Raw genomic sequence first — 6,909 nt, 5'->3', positions numbered from 1 at the left:
GCAAGGTATTTATTATAATCAATCAGGATAAATTGGGCACAAAGATGTCCTTACATCACCAGCTGTCAAAATGAATCAAAGTTATTTTATTGCTATGATCAGGTTACAATGCATACATTGGTTATTATGTTTAATCTACTTAAACCCCTCAGATGCCTTAACACGGGCAGCCTTAAAATCTACACTATAATGAATTTGATAAGGGGAAACAATAAAAAAATATGTGGTTTGATTTTTTTTTAAAGTCTCCAATTACTTAACTTATCATGAAGCTTTTCCAGTTCACATTTTTAAAGGTGTAGGTAATATGCAGCACAGTATTATTTATTTTCAGAATAAGAGACATTATATTTAGTTTTATAATCAACTAATACAATTAACACATTCCTCTAATTCATTTTCTTGTTATAGATTACTAAAGTGGATGCCCATTTTAAGTAGGAAAAAATAATAATATAAAATCCTTATGTTCTGGTGTATGTCCTATTGCTTCTTGCTTTTTGAGTTACAGCTACAGTACCTTCTGGTAGCTGTAATGATTGAGAGACTGTATGGCATCCTCTAGCTTCCTTCTTCCTTAGCCAGGTTGCTGAGTGAGAAAATTCAGTTAACTCCACTGTATCATTTATACAACATCACCAGGTTCGAAAGTCCAAGGTCAAAATGTAATAAAGTCCAAATTCAGCGGCCGTGCGGGATGCCGGCCGAACTCTGACGTTTTTTTAAAATCGGCAATAATTGGTTTAGGTTTGTAAATTATTGCCCCTTTAAATAAGTCTGCGTTTGGTCGACAAGCAATGCCGGCAGTATTGTTATTGCTGAGAAAGCCTTCGACCGGTTGTCCTGATCTTTTATGTTCCAATCTTTGCAAGTGTACGGTAGTTGCAGTGTTTTGTTTTTTTTACAGGCAGTTCAAGCGTTAGATTCTGACAGGTCTGCGACCGTGTCAACTAATGGGCTTTCAGCTGCTCTGTTTTAACTAAGTAATGGAACCAGACAGGACTGTCCCCTCTCCCCTTTGCTCTATGCATTAATGATACGAGATAATTCTGACATTAAAGGTATTTCAGTTCTGAATGTGGAATATAGGGGGTCATTCCGAGTTGTTCGCTCGTTGCCGATTTTCGCTATGCTGCGATTTGTTGCAAAATGCGCATGCGCAAGGCACGTATGGCGCATGCGCTTAGTTATTTAACTAAAAACTTTGTAGATTTGCTGGTGCTCGTGCGGCGCTTTTCAGTCGCACTGCTGATCGGTGAATGATTGACAGGAAATGGGCGTTACTGGGTGGTAACTAAACATTTTCCGAGAGTGTGCTAAAAAACGCAGGCGTGTCAGGGAAAAACGCCGGAGTGTCTGGAGAAACGGGGGAGTGGCTGGCCGAACGCAGGGCGTGTTTGTGACATCAAACCAGGAACTAAACGGACTGAGGTGATCGCAATCTAGGAGTAGGTCTGGAGCTACTCAGAAACTGCAAGGAATTATTTATTAGCAGTTCTGCTAATCTTTCATTCGCAATTCTGCTAAGCTAAGATACACTCCCAGAGGGCGGCGGCCTACGTGTGCAATGCTGCTAAAAGCAGCTAGCGAGCGAACAACTTGGAATGACGGCCATAAACTGTTGCTGTATTGCTGACCCTCTCCTCTCCCATGACCTCGCTACCTAACTTGGCAGCTGAGGTAGCCTTGTATGGCACATATTCTGGGTATTAGATTAACAGTTCAAAGCCGGAGGCACTGGCGTTTCACCCCTTCAGTGTCTAAATTATTGGACTTAATTGTGATAATCTTTGGCGTCCGAAATCCCTCCAATATCTTGGCATTTAGATAATGAAATCATACAACCAATTATGGCCCTCATTCCGAGTTGATCGCTCGCTGACGTTTTTCGCAGTGCAGCGATCAGGTTACTACTGCGCATGCACCGCAATGCGCAGGCGCATTGTACGGGTACAAACAGCATCGTTGCTGTGCAATGCTTCTAGCGACTAATCCATTCGCGCAGACGATCGCAAGGAGATTGACAGGAAGAAGGCATTTATGGTTGTCAACTGACCGTTTTCTGGGAGTGGTAGGGAAAATGCAGGCGTGTCCAGGCGTTTGCAGGGCGGGTGTCTGACGTCAATTCCGGGACCGGACAGGCTGAAGTTCAGACCTACTCAGAAACTGCAAAAAACGTTTTCGTCCCGCTCAGCTGCACATGCGATCGCACACTTGCAAAACGAAAATACAATCCCCCGTGGGCGGCGACTATACGTTTGCACTGCTGCAAAAAGTAGCTAGCGAGCGATCAACTCGGAATGAGGGCCTAAATTGCTACCAACTATGTTCCACTTTTGCAATCCATAAAAATGGATTTGGCCAGATGGGTTCTTGGACTTGTTGCATAAACTCTGTTAAAATTAATATTTTATCCAGGCTATTATATTTGTTCCAAACAATCCTAATTGTTGTCCAGATAGTATTTTTACTTTCTATCCAATCGATTTGTGGCACGTTTATTTGGCAGGTTAAAAAGCTTAGCATTTGAAGGAACTGTCTAGCTAAATCTTCCATAAATGGGGGTCTGGGCCTCCCTATTTTTGAAAGATATTATTTTGCTGCACAGTCGAGTCAAATTATATCCTGGACAGAAGAAATGGGTGGATATTGGGGGTCAATCCGAGTTGATCGTAGCTGTGCAAAATTTTGCACAGCTACGATCAACTTTCCTGACATGCATGGGGGACGCCCAGCACAGGGCTAGACCACCCTGCATGTCAGTCCGGCCCCCCTCGCAGAAGCGCAAAGGCATCCCACAGCGGCGATGCCTTTGCACTTCAGGAGTAACTCCCGGCCAGCGCAGCTTTAGCGTGCTGGCCGGGAGTTACTCCTCGCTCCCTGGCCTGCAGCGGCTGCGTATGACGTCACGCAGCCACTGCGGCCTGCCCCCCGTACAGTCCAGCCACGCCTGTGTTGGCCGGACCGCGCCTACGAAACGGCAGCCAAACACCGCCGTTTCACCCCCTCCCGCCCATCGATCGCCTCTGCCTGTCAATCAGTCAGAGGCGATCGCTGTCCTGCTACGGCCGTCGGCCGTCACGCATGCGCAGGCGCACAAAGGTGCCAGTGCATGCGCAGCAGGGACTCGTTCGCTCTGCTGCATGAAAACGCAGCGAGCGAACGGGTCGGAATGACCCCCATTGAGAGTGATTTGGTTGCCAGAGGGTGGGGTTTCTTCCATGGCTCCTTCCACATATGAGACAAGCCTCTGTGAATCTGGTTCCCTGTGTTAAAGCTACCTTGGATATATGGGATAGGTTAAATAAACATTTACAGTTATCCCCATATCCGCCCCAATTTACTCCTTTATGGAAACATCCCCACTTTTCTTCGGGTTCTACATGTGTCCTTGGGTTACCGCAGGTGTCACTAGAGTTTTGCACATTGACAAAGATTTCGCCCCTCTGACTTTCGAGGTTGTCTGTGAGAAATATGAAATGCAGTATAGACATTATTTTGCATATTTACAGATTACGAGTTTTATTAACTCCTTCAGCAAATCCTGTGCATTTAGGGAACCCCATCCCTTTGAAAGTCACTGCACTCACGACCCTGGGCATAAGGGGGTAATTTCAATTCTATACTCCCTGATGGAAGCTTTACCCCCAGAGCAGAAAGAACCATATGAGTTAGGAAACCGATTGGGAACCGATTTGAGCAGAAGTTAGAGGATGAGGACTGGTCAGATATTCGGCAGATTGGTGCTAAGGCATCCATTAACACTAACCTCAAGGAAAACTCCTTCAAGCTTTATACTAGACAGCATATGGTCCCTGAGAAACTTCACTCTATTTATCCATCAACCTCAGACCTTTGTTGGCGTCAATGTGGACAAAAGGGTTCATATATTCATAGTTTGTGGGAATGTTCAGTGATTTCTACATATTGGAATGACGTTTTATCACTGACGGCAGATAATAGACCACATAAGGACCCATTGCACGTTTTGTTATATAAACCGTTTCCCGGCACTTCTAGGCCATGTGATAAATTATGTGGTCATATATTTATTGCAGCTAAACTTTTAATTGCTACTGACTGGAAGCTTTCCGCCGCATCTTCTATTGCGGCTTTGATCAATACAGTTTGGTATACCGCTTCTATGGAATATATTACTGCCCTCCTCCATGATAAAATCCCTAAATTTCATGAAGTGTGGGCTACTTGATATTTTCATTATAATAGACGCAAACCTGGCTTTGAATACATTTTATTTCAGTTATTAGGTATTTTTTGTTGTTTGTTAACAATCCAGTCTAGTTGTCTATTTATTTGCCCCTTTTATTTCCTTATGATTAGTGCTTCCATGGGGTCCGTGCCTGGAGTCTCTGGCTCCCTTCTTTCCCTCTCCCATCCTAGTTTTCCTATTTTATCTACCCTTGCTTTTTTTCAGATGTCTTTGTTTATTGTATTTTGTGTAAAAAAAATAAAATAAAAAATCTTGGTAGTGTGATGATATTTACCAGTTTACAGATTTGCTGATAATATTTTATATGTAGTAATTGTATGGTTACTGGTATTGCCTGGAACTTTTGACTCTTTATGGCTATGTACTGTTTGAAGCCACTATAGGTTTTATTTTTTGACTTACAGATTTGTTTTAATTGCCTGCGCTAATGGGTTGAGCTGCTTTCTTAGGAATGATTTTTGTGATATTTAAAAGAAAGCGCTGGGAATGTTAAACAAATATATGCATGTGATGAATAATTAAAATATAAAAATATAAAAAGCGGTACCTGTAAAAAAAGAGAAATATTGTTAATAATATAATGTTTACACTCTTTTGAGTGAATGTGGAAAAGGAGGTGGCCAGCAACACTTTATTTATACTGAATGTCCGTAATTTCCTACCTTTCCCTGTACTTAACTTCGGGGCCGTTGAGAACACTGGGTGCTGAGATCGCTGGGTGCCTATTGAAAAGCCGCTGGAAGCCGCTACGAGCACTGCGGCTCTGATGTTGTTCGTCCGCGGCTGTTGGTTGTTGGCGGTGCTGGCGGCACTTACGAGTCCCGCTGAGTCCAGGGCTGGCAGCGTTTGCGTGTCCCGCTGTGTCCTACGAGATGTGCTCCGGCGTGATGTTACTCCCGGCTTGGGTTGCAGCAGATGTTTATTCTGCTTGTGTTGCGGCTGATGAAAGGGATTTCCTCCTTAGAGTGTGAATGATCTCCAACGCGTTTCATGCACTACAATGCACTTTTTCGAGGAGTGAAGTAAAAAAAAATTTGACTGCTCAAATACTATTGCAGATTCATTATTGGTTATTTGTCATTCCACAGAGTGTATACTGCTGTCACAATGGTTATGAAAGTGGTGTATTTTGGTGATGTCTGGACCTTTTCAGATCCTGCTTATACCCCTGCTGCATAGAATCATATCCACTATAGTGGTTTCATACAGTAGGACAGTGCATGGCATTGAAGCTATTGTTATAAACCAGAGGTTCTCAAAGGCGGTCCTCAAGGCACCCCAACGGTCCAGGTTTTAAGTATATACATGGCTCAGCACAGATAGTTAAATAAAATTGACTGAGGTGCTAATTAAGGGGGAGATGTACTAAGCAGTGCAAAAAGTGGAGAAGTGAGACAGTGGAGAAGTTACCCATGGCAACCAATCAGCTGCTCTGTATACTTTTATAGTATGCAAATTATAAATGTAACGTCAATGCTGATTGGTTGCCATGAGCATCTTCTCCACTGGCGCACTGCTCCACTTTTATCACTGCTTAGTACATCTCCCCCTAAGTCACCTGTGGCCAAGCATGAATAAACTTAAAACCAGGACCATTGGGTCACCTTGAGGACCGTGTTTGAGAACCTCTGGAATAAACATTTATAAAGTGACTCAATTGTAAATTTGTTTTTTAATAGATAACTTACATTTTATTTTCCATTTAATGATAGCTGATAAATGCAATTATTTAGTTAATGTAGCTAGTGCTTAGGTACACTGATTGTACTCTAAGTATTTTTCACTAATAATAAATAATAATAGTCAATAGAGCAAAACTGGCCACCCTCAGAAGCCTATCAGGCAATGTCTGTAAAAAGAGGATGAGAGATGCAGATGCACACTCTTAGCACTAAGAACACTGATAGTAAAAATAATTTAAATAAACCCTCACAATTAACATGGAGTATAATTGAAGTTCTTAGCACACATTTGCGCAAATATGCGGGCCCATGTACCGCGGCCAGGTGACTTCATCACATGGATCCCTAACATTCCTAATACTATCACTTTCTATAAATTTAGCCTGGATTTGCCTCTAAATAGGACCTAATCAATGTGTGATCTGAGATGCAGGAACCCAGCTAATTAAAACACCTGAGGGCGAATGGGAGGTGGTGCCAATCCAGAGGAAGGAAGCATTGCCTTCCAGTGTACAATATATACACAAATATAGTGGAAAAAGGGAGGGGGGGGGGGGACCTGGACTGCACATCCTATTACTAAAGATATCAAGAGGTGCTATCATGCGGAGGCTTCTAATACTATGCTGGGGGAAGAGAGATGCAGGTGCACACTCCTAGCACTAAGAACATTTCAGATCACACATTGATAAGGCCCTATTTAGAGGTAAGTCCAGAATAAATTTATAGAATGTGATAGTATTAGGAATGTTAGGGACCCATGTGATGAAGTCACCTGGCCACGGTACATGGGCCCGCATATTTGCGCAAATGTGTGCTAAGAACTTCAATTGTACCCCATGTTAATTGTGAGGGTTTATTTAAATGACTTTTATTATCAGTGTTCTTAGTGCTAAGAGTGTGCATCTGCATCTCTCTTCCCCCAGCATAGTATTAGAAGCCTCAGCATGATAGCACCTCTTGATATCTTTAGTAATAGGATGTGCAGTCCAGGCC

The sequence above is a fragment of the Pseudophryne corroboree genome, chromosome 5, assembly GCF_028390025.1.
Source record: "Pseudophryne corroboree isolate aPseCor3 chromosome 5, aPseCor3.hap2, whole genome shotgun sequence".
Classification (NCBI taxonomy): domain Eukaryota; kingdom Metazoa; phylum Chordata; class Amphibia; order Anura; family Myobatrachidae; genus Pseudophryne; species Pseudophryne corroboree.
The sequence above is the reverse complement of the archived record's forward strand: the minus strand, read 5'-3'. Positions refer to the sequence as shown.